Here is a 22,231-nt window from a genome sequence, read left to right on the forward strand (position 1 = left end):
TTACTTATTTTCAACTTTTATTACACTTTTTTTATTCCTCTTTCATGCTTTTATTCAGAAACAATCACCCCTTCCAAACCATAGAAACCAAACCGCCTTGATGAGATCTGCCTACATTATGAAACATACTATATCACGTCAATTCCCTCTCATGTTACTCTTCCTATGGGAATGGGCTGACCTGACTTCTTTCTGGAACAACTAGTTGTGCTGTATGTTTGTGATATTAAGATGGTATTTCAACAGTTTAGCAAGGGCTGGGATTTAAGCTTTTTAGGGGGTTCATCAGGGAAAGGTGTCAGGGTCTGGAACCCCTCAGTGTGTGAATTCAGCCTCCCTGTTCACCACATAACGTTCTCACTGTCCCTGCTGCTAATTGTTAGAGCACCTTGCCATATAAAGTCAAAGCATTAACAAGAAAAAATAACTTTTATGGAAGGAGATTCATGAGTTTCATGATACAAGCCTACTAGGCTTATTTGATTTATAGTAGATAAGACACTAGTCTGTCTAGGGGGTGTACTTGTACATCAAGTTACAGAAACATGAGATACCGGTAGGCGCCTCCTGCCCTACAGCAGGCCTACTTCTTACTAGATAGGACTAACGCCTTGTGCTGAATGTTTGCAATAACTAGCTAGTCTAACCATTAAAAAAAATTTGAGCAACACATGCCTAATGTAACATTTAGAAACACCACAGGCAGCAAAATCTGAATGCATCACTAGCCTACAACTTAATGAGGGAATATGAATTTGAAATACATGTTAAATTACTGGTTAGTCCTATATCTAGAATCATGGGCAAAATCTATTCCAAAAAGGAAAAGACCCGAGTCAAATGTCTCTAAACATAATAACACCAATGAGTTATTGATACCCACATATATATTTAAACATTAAGTTTATATGAACTTTTACAACCCGGTCGTCTGGATTGAATTGTTGGGGGCACCCCTCGTTGTAAATCTTGCACTAGCCTTGATGTTTTTACATGAACTGAATGCCATTCAAAACATTCAGTGTAAGGTCTAAGTTTTCTTAACACAATTTTAAAAGTTATATTTGGGAGATCTAAATTTCCACCTACAAATGTGTGTGGAGTAACCTAATAAAAGTGGCTGGTACTTTGGGATCCTTGGCATGAATATGAGTGGTAAACCACAGCTATGCTATCCTGGCTAAGAGGGAATATAGGCTCTTCTTCTCCCGCAATTTCAGGGATCATGTACATGCAGACGCACACACACACGCGATATCTTTCCACTATAAAAACTGCGGGTGAATGTGCGAGCAATCTGTGCATGTGTGTATGATTATTTGTTATTCTTTAATTATTTGTTATTCTTATCTCTTACCTTTTGGGGGCATTTTCTTAAAACTGCTTTGTTGGTTAAGGGCTTGTAGTAAGTAAGCATTTCACTGTAAGATCTACCTGTTGTATTCAGCATTTCACTGTAAGATCTACCTGTTGTATTCGGCGCAAGTGACATATATTATTTTATTTTATTCAGGCATTTTGTTTAGAGGATATTTTCTTACCTTTACTTTATTTAACTAGGCAAGTCAGTTAAGAACAAATTCTTATTTACAATGACGGCCTACCCCGGCCAAACCTGGACGACGCTGGCCCAATTGTACTCCCTATCATGTGATGCAGCCTGGATTCGAATCAGGGACTGCAGTGATGCCTCTTGCACTGAGATGCAGTGCCTTAGCCCGCTGTGCCACCCGGGAGCAAATGTGAATATGTGAATCATATAGCAAGCCTAGCTGGTGGGGGGGTGGGTTGTAAGAGCTTTCCATGGCCAAATAGTTGTGTGTGGGTGTGTGTGTTGCACCACAATGAGTTGTGTTGTGCTGTGTTTGTTTAGCGTAATTTTGCCGTGATGTCACAGTATCCTCTGTGTGTATTGGTGTGGTTGAGTGCCAGGGTCAGTGTAAGCTACGCAGCCAGACTCCAGTCCACTCAGAACACTGAGCCGGGACAACAGCTGCTCCTGCACTCTGACTATCCCTGGGACCAACGCACCCGGACCACGAAGTGCTTCTACTGGCCTACCAATGTCATGACACAAGTTGTAACAATGTCACACACGCACACACACACGAGCAGGAGCAATACATAACCATGAAAACCGGACCCGGACCACCAAGTGCTTCTACTGGCCTACCTACTATAACAATGTCACACACGCACAGACACAGGAGCAGGAGCAATACATAACCATGAAAAGACAAGCTACTGTAACATGGGAATACATCAGTCAAAACAGACAGGAGGACAGGAGGGTAATAAAAAGAAACGCATTGAAACATACAGCTTTTTCTGTGCAGCAGTAGTAGGAGAGTGAGTACCCTGACATGCTTGGCATGTGTGACAGGCATGTTGATCCAGGCACATGCATGACACACGTCTCAGAGTGACTGGGACTGGGCCACTACGCTCCGCTAGGCTAGCAGCATGCCCCACATACTGTACCTGCCACACAGTGCCACCATTCCTACATACATAGCTAGGCTACTACAACAAGCAACCAGCAAGACAGTCAGTGTGTCTATCTGCATCTGGGACTGCCTCCAAAATGGTACACAATTCAATTCCCAATATAGTGCACTACTTTTGACCAGAGCCCTATGTGTCTCGGTGAAAAGTAGTGCACTATTGTAGGAAAAATGTTACATTTGGGACGCCACCGCAGTCCAAGCAAGCATCAAGGCAGTGTGTCTTTCGGTTTCAGCCTCTGGGTCCAGGTCTGTCAAAACACACAGGGGAACTAGACTCAATCTATGTTTGTTTTACAGAACTGCATTTAGGAGGGAGGGGAGAGTTTAGTGCTGCGCCCACCCCCCTCCTCCCACCCCCGCCACCACAGGAGAGGAGACAGATGGCTTCTGCCTGGGACACCAATACTACAGCCAGGAGAGTGTGGCCAGCTAGGCTGTCTCCCAAATGGCACCCTACCCTGTTTATAATGCACTAATTTAGTTTTTGACAAGAGCCCTATGGGCCCTGGTTAAAAGTATTATAGAACAGCTCTAGGCCCGCAATCAATACAAATAATCCAACAATGAAATAGAATATGGAAAAAAACTGGAGGTAAGTAAATGGGAACAGGGCGTTAAACAAAACAAGGCATGCTGTTCCACCAGGGAGGGAGAGAGCCTTTAAAACACAGACAACCCTGCGGACCAGACAGGAGCGGAGGCACTGTAGGCTGCAAGATGAGTTGTATCCCAAATGGCACCCTATGCCCTATGTAGTGCGCTACTTTTGACCAGGGCCCTAGTGGCACTATATAAGGAATAGGGTGCCATTGGGGAACGCATCCATTGTCTTTGTCCAATCCACTGCCTCTCTCTCTATGAAGACACAATCTGTTCACTGTTCTATTCTAGGATAAGTAGGCTACTTTCATTTCAGATCTCACTAAAACAAAGCCATTCTCTTTATTTCTAGTCCTAGTTTTTATGCCTTACTTACAGCTGATATTTTAACGCATTCTGCATTTCACTCATTTTGATAATCCTCTGTTGTTTAATGTAGGAAGAGAATAATCACTAGTGATGCACCGATATGATATTTTTGGCCGATATCGATATGCAATATATTCCGTGCCCCCAAAAATGATACCGATATTTAACATTTTAGCGGCCATTCTAGTACAGTTAAATCCTTAACACACACACACGCAGCGGTCTAAGGCACTGCGTCTCAGTGCAGAGGCGCCACTGCAGTCCCTGGTTCGAATCCAGGCTACATCACATCCGGCCGTGATTGGGAGTCCCATTGGGCGGCGCATTATTGGGCCAGCATCGTCCGGGTTTGGCCAGGGTAGGCCATCATTGTAAATAAGAATTTGTTCTTACTGACTTGCCAAGTTAAATAAAGGTTACACACACATACAGACACACACCAAAAAGTTATTCTGCTGGTATTTATGTATGTCCCCATTACCAGTAAAACATAATCAAAACCTATTTCTTTCACTTACTTGCTGTGCTGTTTCATTGTTCATTCGTTCAGTTGTTTCATTCTCAACCAGGATTTCTAAGGAAAGCCGTTTGGGTCTTTGCGTGTCAAAAAATATACTATTTAACAATATTTAACGTGTCAAATAACACTATTTGACAGCTAGCTAGCTCATGGATGCAAACAATGTTCTTCCCCAACACATAGCAAAACGATAATCTGTTTCAGTAGATGTATAGTTAGCTAGCTAACTATATAGCTAGGTGTCATCATCTAAAATAACCCTAATTTATAAGACGGTTCTTATTTGATTAATGGTGGTTGGACCCATTTATTTGAAGCTAGCCACAATAAGGATTAGCCACAACAGTGTACTTTGCGGTTAGCCTTCAAAATAAAAGTATGGCATAATTCTACAATTTGTATTAATTTGCATCACTGTCAATGACATACTTTTATTTTCAAGGCAAACCGCAAGTTCCACTATTGTGCATAATCTTTATTGTAGCTAGTTTCACAACACATAACCCGGTCTGGTCGAGCATCACTAGCCAGATGAAGCTAGCTGGCTGCTTATAACGTTAGCTTTGGACAACAGGGTTAAGTAGCTGGCTACCTATTTATTTTCATGAACTGAAGTTCATTTTCAATTGGCGAACAACAAGTGGCAACCTAGCTAATACTTACTCACAAGGATTCCTAAATCATTGATAAAAATAATGAAAATGACTGCAGTTTCTACTGGTCATTGTTTTCAGGATGGTTGCAATAGTGCTAGCTAGGTACCAAGCTAAAGCTAGCTACCCCAGAAATTGCAGTCAAACAAATTATGCTTTATTACCAATGTGGTATTGAAAACACATCGTTCGTGGCCGGTGTTTACTTGTTTGCAGACTTTTTAGTACAGCCTTGACAGTGATACTGTATATTGTTTGACACGCAAAGACCCAAACGGCGTGCCATAGTATGTATGTCGTGAAGCTAATAGCAGTGACGCTATTACTGTGTAACTCCGGTAGGGCAACATCTGAAAAATAGCGCACTTGGTAGTGTGTACCGGTGCTCGACCAGACGGCGAAAGCCAACATCACCCAAGACAGAGAGCGGTTGATCTTGGCGTTAATGGATTTCACCTTTGGCTCGCTGAAATGTTCTTACTCTTTCAAATGACTGCTCGACTTGTTGACTGCTCGATCCACACAGCAGACATTGTGGGCTAAGTTAGGAATGCTGTGTTACACGTGTAGTGCAACATTTTACGTGGTGTCATTATATCATGTAACTAACTACATTATATTGGTATGCACGTCAGCTTTGACATCGGTTGCACATCGACATTAAACTAGACATCGGCCGATACCGATGTTGGCATTTTTAGCTAATATTGGTCGATTCCCTAATAATCCCCTAGCTCTCTTGCCCCCCACCTAAATTGTGCAGAGTCTATTGGTTTCAATGGAATGTTTTGGAGTTTACAGCCCTGAATTAGCACGACCAAGGAAAAAGACTAGGGGAAGCACTGAAGCCTTCATGCATGGTAGTAGTCCTGGCATCAAATGAACAAGATGACTAAGGGAAAGAGGCCAAACAATCAATTGATGAATGTTATGACTACTAACATATGAGGACTCTCTCAGAGAATAGCCTAAGCCTACTAAAGACAGGATATTACAAAGAGAGGAAACAGAACTAAAATTGATATTAGGCCCCTATATGGATGGAAAACCTGAGAACCCATCAGGCAGGGTAGGAATGAACTCATGAAAAGGATATGCTATGCTGGCCCTTTGAAGTATACTTTCTGTTTGTTTCTCTCCCTCCTGACGCCACTAATTGTGACAAGCTGCTCTGATCGCTGTAATGGTAAATCAAAACCAGTTTGCTTGGCAACCAGCTTAAACATTCCTCACTGGCCACTTGACGAGCCAAAATCCCCCACCCACACAGAGCTGACCCGGCCTCGGCCCTGATTTTCCCCAAAGAACCTACATGTTCCCTGGGTTGTTGTCCTCTCCTCTCCACAGTCTGGTCTGGAGGAAGCAAGAAAGACTCGGCACAGAGACAGAGACCCAAAGCTGCAGTACAAACATGAGCAATGGGATAAACACACCACGTAGATGTGGGTAAACTCCATGAATCGATTAGCATGTGAAGTAACACTCACGCAGGACAGAACTAGATCTAAAGACCTCACAGTTGAGGTATGCAGACAAATTAAATCTGTGCAGGCGGGAGTGAGTTTAGAACAAAAACAAGGGAACTAATGTGTGATGTGAGGATAAAGAAAGAAAGAATAAAGAAAGAGTGAGAGAGCAAGAGTGAGAGAGGATGAGTGAGAGAGTGAGAGCGAGGTGAAGGACAGAATTGCTGATTAGACAATACAACGGAAAGGCTATACACAAAAGGAAATAATGGAATGGGTTAAGATTTGAGAAGAGGGGGCAACAGAGACGTGGCTTTGGCCAGGCAGTCAGGCAGTGAGTCAGAGTAGAGGAGAACAAGGTCATGGATGTGCATGGAGTCACAGGCAGGGAAGACAATAACAGTGAGAGCTTGGCCAACACATCAGTGAGTCAGCATTAGAGGTGGGGTCAAAAACAGACACCCCAAATAAAACCGGTCAGACACAGATAGACACCCGCACACGAACACACACAGGCTAGGCTAAATGGCAATGTCAGAATTACAACTTGTGTCGTTAAATCCTACAATACGGTTTGTATTTAGAACCCTTGTGATGATGAGTATAGCAGTACAGGAAGAAAATGTTGATGTTTACCAGTTTGACGTTAGAACATGCCTGCATACATTTTATGATGCGTTAACAGGTTAGACAGCTTCCAGTTGGTGGTACATGCTCTACAAGAGTGTTGAGGGGTGAACACAAGTTGAGCCCTTAAAAGGAGAATCAGTGGCAGAGCACTACCTTCCAAGTCTAACCTGGTTGCCATCATGCAATCCGGACAAAGGCAGGCCAGTTTTGCCTGTTCCAAAAGACAAAGTGCAAACACCATAGAAATAGAATCACTTGAACGTTCCACTCATTCCAATTCTATGGAGAACACAACTAAAATGGGGAACAGTAAGATAAAGATAATTCATGTCATGTGTATTAAAGTAAAATAAGCCTCTTCCTTCATATACAGTAGGCCTACCCCCATATATATCCTATTTACATTTACAACTTGTCTAAGTCCTATCATCAATTTATTTCAGCCAGTGTATGGCTGTGGATTGAACGCATTGTTTGAATGGAATGTTGGGATATTGGCAGTTACAAAAAAATCATTCCTCTAAAACTGGCTAACAAACATAAAGTATAGGACAGATACATATTTTACACAATATCTTATCACAGCCCTGCCAAGTCATGGTTGACCAACTTCCTGACCAAAATGGCTAACCTTTATCCCATCATAAGGAGGTTCATGTCCATTCAAGTATTTTAATTTCTAATTCTGTCTACCCCCACATTGTTTGCTTTGGGAGACATGTCCTCACATTACTGATGAATGACACACGCCAATAGAGACTGACACATGGAGAAAGTAATCAATTTAAGAACAACAATTAGCAGCCATTGAGCTGAGCTGCTCTACGGTCCTGATTGAATTTGTCCTCCCAAAAATCTGTATGCACACACACACTTCACACTCCCTGAGAGTTGAGTGGAGAGAATCAGAGGGACAGCAGGGTAGGGGAGTACTCAAGTTAGGCGCTCCCTTCACTCACATTAACCTGTGAGGGTACGATGAAACGCAACACAGTTTACAGAAGGCCCACTAGTAAAAAAAAAAGTTGTTTTTTTCAATAGGTTAGCTCAAATGACAGAGAGACCAATTCATTAATTAATTTAGACAAAGAATGTGAGAACTGAGAATGCTCTACTGGCAAATAAATAACTTTTACAACCGGACACCATCTGTCTGGCAGTGAGTTATTAACCAAGGCACAGAGCTCTCACGATTAATCACTAGCTCTGAGAAGCTTACATCCATTTCCAGTATACTCACTCAATTCTTAGAGTACATAATTGGCAGACCGTTGTGTAACAGTTACCACTATGCCAGCTTTTTCAAATACCATCCAATTCCCCCTTTATCTTGTTTCCTTCATTCTACCATTTTCCTATAATTTTTCATGTCCCCCTGACATAGGCCCTACACCAGGCCTAGTGCTGAAACACCAGGTGGTCACAAACAGTCACAATTATTTATTGATGTGAAGGTAAATAATTTGTTTCCACAAACTTGGGAAAGGAAGGAAATGGGACAATACAGAACAACATCTGTTTAAACAAACAATTAACCTACTGTTGGAAGGGTAGAAGGATGCACATTCTAAGATGGTGACATCAGTGCACTGTTGTCAAGGGCATGAATGTGAAGCAAACTGTTCCCATTGATCATCTACACTTAGAATCTGCTTAAATGGCTGACATGCTCTTGGTAAAACCTTCAACTGATGTTTCCAGTTTCCACCACCCTCAAATCTCTCCATGGAATGAGAGGCAGAAACGTGGGAGATATTCACTTATCTCTAAGGGTGGTTTACTGTCATCAGCTCTCTTTGTAATCCTTGCCTCATAAAACATTGCACACTCAGGAGACTCGATGGCCATTGAGTAGGCTTGGGCAGTATACCGCATATACAGTATAATGGGGTATTTGGAAAAGGCCACGGATGGTTTTTCAATACAGTCAAAACTATTTATTTGATGTTTTTCAATAAATGTGATTATTTGTAGCTCCTTTTTAAGGTAAATGTGCAATACGTTAGAGATAAAGCCGATTGCATTCTGAATTTCACATTATGAAGCTTACCGTAGTTCTCCAGAACAGTTGAGCCAGCCACGTGTTTGTTTGTAAATAGCACAACAGGAGACGGCGGGAGCTGGTGAGTCTATAGCATTCTAAATCTATTGGAGTGCCTCTGGTGTGCAGCACACGAAGTGATGAAGTTACACGTGTATGCAAATCACTACTAAATGTTTGCAATGAGATATTTAAGGGATTGTCATGAGATACAACGGGTTACCAACATATTCAAATAATTATATTTTAAAATTATATTAAAAACGTTATTTTGATTAATTTATTCATACTAATTCATCCTTCCACGAGATATAATCCTGACACAAATCTATGGTTGCTACACAAGACGTCTGGTCGCTCGTTCTATCGGTTCGGATGCCAGACACAACCCAGTCGTTAAGTATTTTTGTTCTGTATCTATGGACGCGACCCAGTCATTCGTTCTAAATGTTCTATTGCCATTCTGGCAGGCAACATTCATATCCCTTGCTTGATAACTAGCCAACTACGGCTAACTTACAGTCATGTCAAACAGTGCAGCCAGAATAACAGCAAAGTAGCTGCATTTGTTTATTAAGCTGTTTTCTAGTGACATTTATTTGGATACATTCATAAGAATGAGTTAATGATGGGCGATTTCACCTGGCATAGAAAATATGCTCTCTTCGTCAGGACACTGTTGTTCAGGAGTTTTTGTTTAGTTTTTATCTGTTTTCTATAGATTTTTTGTTGTTGTATACAGTGGGGCAAAAAAGTATTTAGTCAGCCACCAATTGTGCAAGTTCTCCCACTTAAAAAGATGAGAGAGGCCTGTAATTTTCATCATAGGTACACTTCAACTATGACAGACAAAATGAGGGAAAAAAATCCAGATAATCACATTGTAGGATTTTTAATGAATTTATTGGCAAATTATGGTAGAAAATAAGTATTTGGTCACCTACAAACAAGCAAGATTTCTGGCTCTCACAGACCTGTAACTTCTTCTTTAAGAGGCTCCTCTGTCCTCCACTTGTTACCTGTATTAATGGCACCTGTTTGAACTTGTTATCAGTATAAAAGACACCTGTCCACAACCTCAAACAGTCACACTCCAAACTCCACTATGGCCAAGACCAAAGAGCTGTCAAAGGACACCAGAAACAAAATTGTAGACCTGCACCAGGCTGGGAAGACTGAATCTGCAATAGGTAAGCAGCTTGGTTTGAATAAATCAACTGTGGGAGCAATTATTAGGAAATGGAAGACATACAAGACCACCAATAATCTCCCTCGATCTGGGGCTCCACGCAAGATCTCACCCCGGGGGGTCAAAATCCCAAAACCACACGGGGGGACCTAGTGAATGACCTGCAGAGAGCTGGGACCAAAGTAACAAAGCCTACCATCAGTAACACACTACGCTGCCAGGGACTCAAATCCTGCAGTGCCAGACGTGTCCCCCTGCTTAAGCCAGTACATGTCCAGGCCCGTCTGAAGTTTGCTAGAGAGCATTTGGATGATCCAGAAGAAGATTGGGAGAATGTCATATGGTCAGAAGAAACCAAAAATAGAACTTTATGGTAAAAACTCAACTTGTCTTGTTTGGAGGACAAAGAATGCTGAGTTGCATCCAATAAAAAACACCATACCTACTGTGAAGCATGGGGGTGGAAACATCATGCTTTGGGGCTGTTTTTTTGCAAAGGGACCAGGACGACTGATCCGTGTAAAGGAAAGAATGAATGGGGCCATGTATTGTGAGATTTTGAGTGAAAACCTCAGCAAGGGCATTGAAGATGAAACATGGCTGGGTCTTTCAGCATGACAATGATCCCAAACACACCGCCCGGGCAACGAAGGAGTGGCTTCGTAGGAAGCATTTCAAGGTCCTGGAGTGGCCTAGCCAGTCTCCAGATCTCAACTCCATAGAAAATCTTTGGAGGGAGTTGAAAGTCCGTGTTGCCCAGCAACAGCCCCAAAACATCACTGCTCTAGAGGAGATCTGCATGGAGGAATGGGCCAAAATACCAGCAACAGTGTGTGAAAACCTTGTGAAGACTTACAAAAAACGTTTGACCTCTGTCATTGCCAACAAAGGGTATATAACAAAGTATTGAGATAAACTTTTGTTATTGACCAAATACTTATTTTCCACCATAATTTGCAAATAAATTCATTAAAAATACTACAATGTGATTTTCTGGATTTTTTCTCCTCATTTTGTCTGTCATAGTTGAAGTGTACCTATGATGAAAATTACAGGCCTCTCTCATCTTTTTAAGTGGGAGAACTTGCACAATTGGTGGCTGACTAAATATTTTTTTGCCCCACTGTATATCCATAAAAATTATGCTGATTAATGATTTTGACTGGCTGAGAAAAGCTGCCTGTCTGTCTTGTCCCGACCCCTACTCGCTACTAAGGGACAGCTGGAGATCGAATTTCAACATTGAAACAATGTTGCAAATGTCAGAGAGACAGACTGCAAGTTTTATACATATCTCCGCTATTGAAAACCAATTGCTAGTCTAAAAGAAATGGGAGATAATGTCTAGATGCTTTTTACAGTGGAGATCAAGATTATAAATTGTCTGGCTGGGCTGATGAGACAGTGGATTGTGCAGTAAAATGGAATAGAGTAAATAGGCATTTCAATGTCATAGATTTAACTGGTGGTAACTGGTGGAATAGACACCAGCTGGAATATGGTTTTAACCAATCAGTGTCCAGGATTAGACCCACCTGACTTATAATGGCTTTCTGCCAGAAGTCAAAGAGCTCTGGAATGGTTGTCTGTACACTTGTCAAGCCCTGTAACACTACCGCACCACACTTGGCCACTCCTGTCTCAAAATGATATCTGCCGAATAATGGACCATAAAAGATTAAAAAACTAAAATCTGTAGCTAGCTAGGCCTAGGTCTCTGACTGAATTTAGTGGACTCTAGTTTAAACAACTAAAAGTACCAGACAAATGGCTCTCAATGGTGGGCTGGTATCCAGATTTTCATACTGGTATACCTTCCTTCTCTTATCCCGGAATTTACGGTATTACCAGATTTATGGTATTAGCACACAAGGGGCCAATAAAAACGCAAGAAAAGCCCATAGGAACAGAATGTGAACAAAATTATAACGTAATCACATAGACACTGTTAGATAAATGCTAACGAGCGAACACTAACAAACTATTTGCAAAGACAGGCAAATCCAGCTCATAAAGTTATACAAGCATATCTAGTAGCTACCAATGTTATTTTCGGTCAGTGCGAACATTTACAAGCGAAGGTGAATCAGAGAAATTGTGCAAATTAACAAAGTTGTGTTGCATGCTTTTCTGATGGAAGAGCAGCCTGTGTACACGGAGCAGAGGGGAGAATAACGGAGTAGAAAAAAACACTAGTAGGAAGCACAGGGGAAAAATGGGACCTGTACAGACAATCAATCCTGGCTTTATTACAGAAATAAATACTCCTCAGTTTCATCAGCTGTCTGGGTAGCTGGTTTCAGACGATACCGCAGATGAAGAAGCCGGATGTGGAGGTCCTGGGCTGGCGTGGTTACACTTGGTCTGCGGTTGTGAGGCCGGTTGGACGTACTGCCAAATTCTATAAAACGACATTGGAGGCGGCTTATGGTAGAGAAATTAACATTAAATTCTTTGACAACAGCTCTGGTGGACATTCCAGCAGTCAGAATCAGAATTGCACGCTCCCTCAAAATGCTCCCTCAACATCTGTGGCATTGTGTTGTGTGACAAAACTGTGGCCTTTTATTGTCCCTAGCACAAGGTGCACCTGTGTGATGATCATGCTGTTTAATCAGCTTCCTGATATGCCACACCTGTCAGGTGGAGGGATTATCTTGGCAAAGAAGAAATGCTCACTAACAGGGATGTAAACAAATGTGTGCACAAAATTGGAGAGAAATAAGCTTTTTCTGCATTCAGAACATTTCTGGGATCTCATGAAACATGGGACTAACACTTTACATGTTGCGTTTATATTTTTGTTCAGTATAGCTATTTGCATGTATTGTCATTTCCAATGTCCTGAAATAACTTTCCACCGGCACGCGTATATAACAACAAATGGCCAACACGCGGTTGATACGGGTGCACAGTTGATGAAACCAATGATGCATACTCCGGTTGTGAAACACTCTCTCAAGCGATCAAAATTGGCTAGGATTCTCCTCTATTCAATACTGACCATGTAATGCTGACAAAGTTTATATTCTTAGAAAAGCCTAATTGACAAGTATGCTGTCAAGATCTCCCCTGAACACTGAATATTTTTACCTCACAAACAGATAAACATCTTAGTTAGCTGCCTTGCCATTTGATCCCTGGTTCATTGAATGAGGGAATTATTTCATAAAGACATGAAAAGTATTTGGTTGTAATTGTAATGTTGCAGGGTGGCCAACCATCCTCCATGATATTCCAGGAGAGCTACTGGGCATGCAGGCTTTTGCTCCAGCCCTGCTTGAACACACCACAATGTAAATAAATCAGCTGCTCAACAGGACCTTGATAAGCTGACTGGTGTTTCTAAGCATGGTTTGATCAAAAGCCTGCACACCCAGTAGCTCTCCAGATGGAGGGTTGATGGACCACATGTGTTTTATACAGTAGCCTATCAGTTCAGTATTTGAATTTGTGTGGGGTTCAGTGCATTCCTTGCTCAAGGCCACAATGGCAGGAGACACTGTATAATACATGAGATTAGAGACCAGTAGCCTTCCATTGTCAATACCAGTGATAATAAGGAATGTTATTTTGTGAAGTGGTTCCTTGAGTCATACAACACAATTTTCAGTCACCTTTTTTGGCCCATGGTGTTACAGACCTTTACTTTTTGGGGAGGACAAGTGACTTGAGTATTCAGACAAGTAAAACATCTGTTCTACTTGTCCAAAGGACAAGTGGCTAAAAAAGTTACTGTCAAGCCCTGCAACACTACCGCACCACACTTGGCCACTCCTGTCTCAAACAGATATCTGCAGAATAATGGACCATAAAAAATTAACCACACTAATGGACTCTAGTGTGGTGCGAAAAAACTAATTCTGATTGGCTGGTCTTGGATCCCAAGTTGGTGGGTCTAGGCCCACCCATGTCTGCCCAGTCGTAAAATCTATAGATTAGGGCCTAATGAATTGACTTAAATTGACTGATTTCCTTATATGAACTGTAACTCAGTAAACTCATTGAAATTGTTGCGTTTATATTTTTGTTCAGTATAGTTATGTCTCTCTTACTCGCTCTCTCCTTTGGCAACGGCACAATGACACACGCAGGTGATGCACACGCTATTACTTTTATTCCCCAGGATGAGCTTTAACTAGGAAAGTAACTCACTAACTAGGAATGAATATCAAAAAATGTGCACACGCAGCTCACTTTGATCTAAATAATCCATCTTGCAACTGCATGATTGAAAGACTGCTCATGCCTGTCAATGCAGGCCTACAATAATTATACTCCGATGCGCTCTGCAGAGATTGGGAGAACAATGTGCAACACATTGCATCCAGAGGACACTGATCCAATTATGATCGGAGTAGCCGAATTGTTTGATAGTGATTTTTGTGTGATTTGTTTTTACTTGTCCATTTGGACAACTTAAATCTATATTATTCTTTTCCACACAAGCGGAAAAGGGTTCATGTCAGCCCTGTGTTTCTATTGCTGCTTTTATGACCATGTCTTTATCTCGGATCATATTTGTGCAATGTGAAAAAGCCATTTGGCCCAACACTAACTGTAATCTGCCTCCTTTCTTCCATGAATTGTAACTTGGAGAAGGTGTTAGGGTATTTCAGCCAGTTAATTCACGGCAGAAACAATCACATTGTGGAAGACAGGCCTTTCAGAGAGGTACGCTGACTCTTTCAGAACAACATTCCCAGTCAGTCCTCTCCAGGATCCTTGGATGCGTCTCAAATGGCACCCTATTCCCTTTACAGTTCACTACTATTGACCAGGGCAGTAGGGCGCTGGTCAAAAGTAGTGCACTATAGAGAATAGGGTGCCATTTAAGACACTGTCCTTTTCTCCTTGCTCCTTCAGAGCACCCCGCCTGACTGCAGCCCCTCTCATCCTGCCACATTTAATTAAAAATCAGCGCTTATACAGAAAATAGAAATCAATAGTGTTAGCGTACAGTGTCAGGATGGGTTGCAACCTCTCGACACAGTGGACTATATACTCTCTAGGATTTGTGAAGGACGATGTCTGCCAGTGTCCTTAAGCAATCCAATACATCCCTCCAGTGCTCAGAAGTCTGGGTCGTGTGTTATGATTGGTTACAGGGAGAATGTGGGACACGTTGGTGAAAATATGCAGTAACAGGGATATGAGTATAAGCCTAATTCAATTCCTCAAAGAAAACTGTCTAGCCGAATTGTTTGATAGTGATTTTTGTGTGATTTGTTTTTACTTGTCCATTTGGACAACTTAAATCTATATTATTTTTTACCACACAAGCGGAAAAGGGTTCATGTCAGCCCTGTGTTTCTATTGCTGTAGATAGCTTTTAAAGATAATATATATTGTAAGGAAACACTTTACATTTTGGCAGCTCCAAATTAAGACTAAAGAAATGACAGTTGGGGGAGTGACAGGAAGGGAAGAACTGAAGAAGGACGACTCGTGGTCTCGTCTCACACTCTGGTGTTTCTCAACCTGTTCTGTGAATGTGAATGAGATGGGCTAATTTGGTAGCTGAGGTGTCAGAGGGTCAGGCTAGGACCTGAGTCTTGCTCCATTAGAACACAAGTGTATTCTTATTTGTAGAACGGCGCCCGAGAAGATGGCTGACGTTTTACATGCTCCTAACCAACTGTGTTATTTTGATCATTTTTATGCATTGTTTGTACCTTCTTTTTAAAATTATTTTGCAAATAATGTTGCTGCTACTGTCTCTTACGGGGAGACAGGTAACCTCGTGGTTAGAAGATTGGGCCAGTAACCAAAAGGTTGCTAGATCGAATCCCCGAGCTGACATGGTAAAAATCTGTCATTTTGCCCCTGAACAAGGCAGTTAACCCACTGTTTCTAGGGTTAACTGGGAACAGTTGGTCAACCCTAGACCGTCATTGTAAATAAGAATTTGTTCTTAACTGACTTGCCTAGTTAACTTCTTATGGCTGGGGGGCAGTATTGAGTAGCTTGGATGAATAAGATGCCTAAAGTAAACGGCCTGCTCCTCAGTCTCAGTTGCTAATATATGCATATTATTATTAGTATAGGATAGAAAACACTCTAAAGTTTCTAAAACTGTTTGAATGATGTCTGTGAGTATAACAGAACTCATATGGCAGGCAAAATCCTGAGTTGAAATCAAAACAGGAAGTGAGAAATCTGAGCTTTGTATTTATTCACCAGAGTCCCCAATGAAATCCCCTTGAGATAGTAATGATGTTGCACTGCCTAGGGGTTCCACTAGATGTCAACCATCAATAGAAATTGTAATGAGACTTCTATGGTGTTGTGGGAGTGAATGATAGCAGAATGCATCAGGTGTCTATCAAGCAGCCATTTTCTGATCACGCTTATTCCTCATGGTACCCACTTGCGTTCCATTGCCCAAGAAGACAAGAAGGAATACTCCGGTTGGAACTTTATTGAAGCTATATGTCAAAAACATCCTAATGATTGATTCTGTAGTTAGTTTGAAATGTTTCTTCAACCTAGAATATAACTTTTTGAAGTTTTTGTCTGATGTAACGCTGACCAGAATGAGCATTTGGATATGTATACCAAACGCGCTAACAAAAGAAGGAATTTGGACATAAATAACGGATATTATCGAACAAAACAAACATTTATTGTGGACCTGGGATTCCTGGAGTGCTTTCTGATGTAGATCATCAAAGGTAAGGGAATATTTATCATGTAATTTCTTGTTTATGTTGACGCCATCGTTGTGGCTGTGGTGATTTTTACTTCTGAGCGCAATCTCAGATTATTGCATGGGTTTCTTTTTCCGTAAAGGTTTTTTGAAATCTGACACAGTGGTTGCATTAAGGAGAGGTATATCTATAATTCCATGTGTATAACTTGTATTATCATCTACATTTATGATGAGTATTTCTGTTGAATCAATGTGGCTATACAAAATCACTTGATGTTTTTGGAACTAGTGAATGTAACGCGCCAATGTAAACTCAGATTTGTTGATATGAATATGAACTTTATCAAACAAAACATGCATGTATTGTGTAACATGAAGTCCTATGAGTGTCATCTGATGAAGATTATCAAAGGTTGGTGATTAATTTTATCTCTATTTGTGCTTTTTTTCTCTCTCTCTTTGGCTGGTAAAATTGGCTGTGTATTTAAGTGAGTTGATGGTGACCTAACATATTCGTTTGTGGTGCTTTCCCCGTAAATCCTATTTGAAATCGGACACTGGTGGGATTAACAACAGGACTACCTTAAACGATATAAGATACATGTATGTTTGAGGAATTTTAATGATGAGATTTCTGTTCTTTTGAATATGGCGCCCTGTACTTTCAGTGGTTTGTAACGGTTCTCTTGTTGTGTAGTAGAGGCGGACCAAAACGCAGCGTGGTGGTTGTTCATCGTATTTTAATGAAGACACTATACATGAACAAAACTAACGAAAACAAGAAACGTGAGAACAAAAACAGCCCTATCTGGTGCAAACACAAAGACAGGAACAATCACCCACAAACACACAGTGAAACCCAGGCTACCTAAATATGGTTCCCAATCAGAGACAATGACGAACACCTGCCTCTGATTGAGAACCATATCAGGCCGAACATAGAACTAGACCAAAACATAGAAAAACAAACAGACTGCCCACCCAACTCACGCCCTGACCATACTAAATAAATACAAAAACAAAGGAAATAGAGGTCAGAACGTGACAGTACCCCCCCCCAAAGGTGCGGACTCCGGCCGCAAAACCTTGACCTATAGGGGAGGGTCTGGGTGGGCGTCTGTCCGCGGTGGCGGCTCTGGCGCGGGACGCGGACCCCACTTCGCCATTGTCTCAGTCCGCCTTATTGTCCGCCTCCGTGGCTTACTCACCATGCCCACCCCTCTCAATGACCCCACTGGACAGAGGGGCTGCTTGGGACAGAGGGGCAGCTTCTCGGGACAGAGGGACAGCTGCTCGGGACAGAGGGACAGCTGCTCGGGACAGAGGGACAGCTGCTCGGGACAGAGGGACAGCTGCTCGGGACAGAGGGACAGCTGCTCGGGACAGAGGGACAGCTGCTCCGGGCGGAGGGGCTCTAGCGGCCCCTGGCTGACTGGCGGCACTGGCGGCCCCTGGCTGACTGGCGGCCCCTGGCTGACTGGCGGCACTGGCGGCCCCTGGTTGACTGGCGGCGCTGGCGCTGGGCTGACTGGCGGCACTGGCGGCCCCTGGCTGACTGGCGGCACTGGCGGCCCCTGGCTGACTGGCGGCACTGGCGGCCCCTGGCTGACGGGCGGCATTGGCGGCTCCGGGCAGACGGGCGGCACTGGCGGCGCTGGGCAGACGGGCGGCACTGGCGGCGCTGGGCAGACGGGCGGCGCTGGCGGCGCTGGGCAGACGGGCGGCGCTGGCGGCGCTGGGCAGACGGGCGGCGCTGGCGGCGCTGGGCAGACGGGAAGCTCCGATGGCGCCGGGCAGACGCGAAGCTCTGGCAGAGGCGCCGGGCAGACGGGAAGCTCCGGCAGAGGCGCCGGACAGGCGGGAGGCTCCGGCAGAGGCGCCGGACAGGCGGGAGGCTCCGGCAGAGGCGCCGGACAGGCGGGAGGCTCCGGCAGAGGCGCCGGACAGGCGGGAGGCTCCGGCAGAGGCGCCGGACAGGCGGGAGGCTCCGGCAGCGGCGCCGGACAGGCGGGAGGCTCCGGCAGAGGCGCCGGACAGGCGGGAGGCTCCGGCAGAGGCGCCGGACAGGCGGGAGGCTCCGGCAGAGGCGCCGGACAGGCGGGAGGCTCCGGCAGCGGCGCCGGACAGGCGGGAGGCTCCGGCAGAGGCGCCGGACAGGCGGGAGGCTCCGGCAGAGGCGCCGGACAGGCGGGAGGCTCCGGCAGAGGCGCCGGACAGGCGGGAGGCTCCGGCAGAGCTGGAGAGGAGGAAGGCTCTGGACGGATGGGCCGGAGAGACAGCCTGGTACGGGGAGCTGCCACCGGAGGGCTGGGGTGTGGAGGTGGTGACGGATAGACCGGGCCGTGCAGGCGCACTGGAGCTCTTGAGCACCGAGCCTGCCCAACCTTACCCGGTTGAATGGTCCCGGTCGCCCTGCCAGTGCGGCGAGGTGGAATAGCCCGCACTGGGCTATGCAGGCGAACCGGGGACACCGTGCGCAAGGCTGGTGCCATGTAAGCCGGCCCAAGGAGACGCACTGGAGACCAGATGCGTAGAGCCGGCTTCATGGCACTTGGCTCGATGCCCACTCTAGCCCGGCCGATACGCGGAGCTGGAATGTACCGCACCGGGCTGTGCACCCGCACTGGGGACACCGTGCGCTCCACAGCATAACACGGTGCCTGCCCGGTCTCTCCAGCCCCCCGGTAACCACAGGAAGTTGGCTCAGGTCTCCTACCTGGCGTAGCCATACTCCCTGTTAGCCCCCCCCCAAGAAATTTTTGGGGCTGACTCCCGGGCTTCCATCCACGACGCCGCGCTGCCTCCTCGTACCAGCGCCTCTCCGCTTTCGCCGCCTCCCGTTCTTCCTTGGGGCGGCGATATTCTCCTGGCTGAGCCCAAGGTCCTTTACCGTCTAATTCGTCCTCCCATGTCCATACCTCCTCGCGCTGCTCCTGCTGCTGCTTTCTCCTTTGCCCATTACCACACCGCTTGGTCCTGTTGTGGTGGGTGATTCTGTAACGGTTCTCTTGTTGTGTAGTAGAGGCGGACCAAAACGCAGCGTGGTGGTTGTTCATCGTATTTTAATGAAGACACTATACATGAACAAAACTAACGAAAACAAGAAACGTGAGAACAAAAACAGCCCTATCTGGTGCAAACACAAAGACAGGAACAATCACCCACAAACACACAGTGAAACCCAGGCTACCTAAATATGGTTCCCAATCAGAGACAATGACGAACACCTGCCTCTGATTGAGAACCATATCAGGCCGAACATAGAACTAGACCAAAACATAGAAAAACAAACATAGACTGCCCACCCAACTCACGCCCTGACCATACTAAATAAATACAAAAACAAAGGAAATAGAGGTCAGAACGTGACATGGTTGTTGTCATATCGCTCCCGTTAACGGGATTTCAGCCATAAGAAGTGAAATAAAAGTGAAATAAAGCAAATAGAAATTATGACCGAAAATAACTTCTGGACATCAGAACAGTGATTACTCACTACAAACTGGTAGAAGCTTTTCATTTAACGAGTCCGACGTGAAGGATATACTACTTTCCTGGGAACAGGCCAAAATCCCTGTAATTTGCGTGAAGAGAAGACAGAGAAAAAGGGGGCGGAGGTCGGGCTGCCTTCTGAGAATTCGTAGGCGAGCGAGTAAAACCCCACTGCCATCCGTTCTATTGGAAAATAAAATCGATGACCTACAAGCAAGATTAAACTACCAACGGGACATTAATAACTGTAATATCTTATTTTTCACCGAGTCGTGGCTGAACGACCACATGAACAACACACAGCTGGCAGATTTTACACTGTATCAGCAGGATAGAACAGCAGCCTTTGGTAAGACAAGGGGAAGCGGTCTGTGCATATTTGTAAACAACAGCTGGTGCACGATATCTAAGGAAGTCTCAAGGTTTTGCTTGTCTGAGGTAAAGCATCTCATGATAAGCTGTAGACCACACTATCCACCTAGAGAGTTCTCCTCTATATTTTTCGTAGCTGTCTACATACCACTACAGACCTAGGTTGGCACTAAGACCACACTCAATGAGCTGTAAACCGCCATAAGCAAACAGGAAAACACTCATCCAGAGGCGGCGCTCCTAGTGGTCGGGACATTAATGCAGGGAAAGAAAGCTGTTTAATCAAATTTCCACCAGCATGTTAAATGTGCAACCAGAGGGGAATAAATTCTAGACCACCTTTACTCCACACACAGAGATGCATACAAAGCTCTCCCTCACCCTCCATTTGGCAAATCTGACCATAATTCTATCCTCCTGATTCCTGCTTACAAGCAAAAATTAAAGCAGGAAGCACCAGTGACTCAGTCAATAAAAAAGTGGTCAGATGAAGCAGATGCTAAGCTACGGGATTGCTTTGCTAGCACAGACTGGAATATGTTCCGGGATTCTTCTGATGGCATTGAGGAGTACACCACATCAGTCACTGGCCTAATCAATAAATGCATTGATGGCGTCATCACCACAGTGACTGTAAGTACATACCCCTACCCAGAAGCCATGGATTACAGGCAACATCCGCACTGAGCTAAAGGGTACAGCTGCCGCTTTCAAGGAGCGGGACTCTATCCCAGAAGCTTATAAGAAATCCCGCTATGCCCTCTGACGAACCATCAAACAGGAAAAGCATCAATACAGGACTAAGATCGAATCGTACTACACAGGCTCCGACGCTCGTCGGATGTGGCAGGGCTTGAAAAATATTACAGACTACAAAGGGAAGCACAGCCGAGAGCTGCCCAGCGACATGAGCCAAATAACTTCTACGCTCGCTTCGAGGCAAGTAACACTGAAACATGCACGAGAGCATCAGCTGTTCCGGACGACTGTGTGATCACGCTCTCCACAGCCAACATGAGTAAGACCTTTAAACAAATCAACATTCACAAGGCCGCAGGGCCAGACGGAATACCAGGACGTGTACTCCGAGCATGCGCTGATGAACTGGCAAGTGACTTCACTGACATTTTCAACCTCTCACTGTCTGAGTCTGTAATACCAACATGTTTCAAGCAGACCACCATAGTCCATGTGCCCAATAACACTAAGGTAACCTGCCTAAATGACTACCAACCCGTAGCACTCACGTCTGTAGCCATGAAGTGCATTGAAAGGCTGGTCATGGCTCACATCAACACCATTACCAGAAACCCTAGACCCACTCCAATTTGCATACCGCCCTAACAGATCCACAGATGATGCAACCTCTATTACGCTCCACTCTGCCCTTTTCCACCTGGACAAAAGGAACACCTACCAACAAACTAACATGGTCCAAGCACACCAAGACAGTCGTGAAGAGGGCACATCAAAACCTATTCCCCCTCAGGAGACTGAAAAGATTTGGAATGGGTCCTCAGACCCTCAAAAAGGTTCTACATCGAGAGCATCCTGCCTGACTGGTTGCATCACTGCCTGGTATGGCCACTGCTCAGCCTCCGACCGCAAGGCACTACAGAGGGTAATGCGTACGGCCCAGTACATAACTGGGGCCAAGCTTCCTACCATCCAGGACCTCTATACCATGAGGTGTAAAAGGAAGGCCCTAAAAATTGTCAAAGACTCCAGCCACCCTAGTCA

At 44.5% G+C, this 22,231-nt stretch overlaps 1 protein-coding gene across 1 annotated transcript in view; it reads right to left on the bottom strand.

Moving 5' to 3' along the window:
• LOC110503901 (nectin-3-like protein) overlaps positions 1–22,231 on the bottom strand; it is a 75,321-nt gene that overhangs the window by 21,809 nt on the left and 31,281 nt on the right. The window lies entirely within an intron of this gene.

Source organism: Oncorhynchus mykiss, chromosome 24, assembly GCF_013265735.2.
Source record: "Oncorhynchus mykiss isolate Arlee chromosome 24, USDA_OmykA_1.1, whole genome shotgun sequence".
Taxonomy (NCBI): Eukaryota; Metazoa; Chordata; class Actinopteri; order Salmoniformes; family Salmonidae; genus Oncorhynchus; species Oncorhynchus mykiss.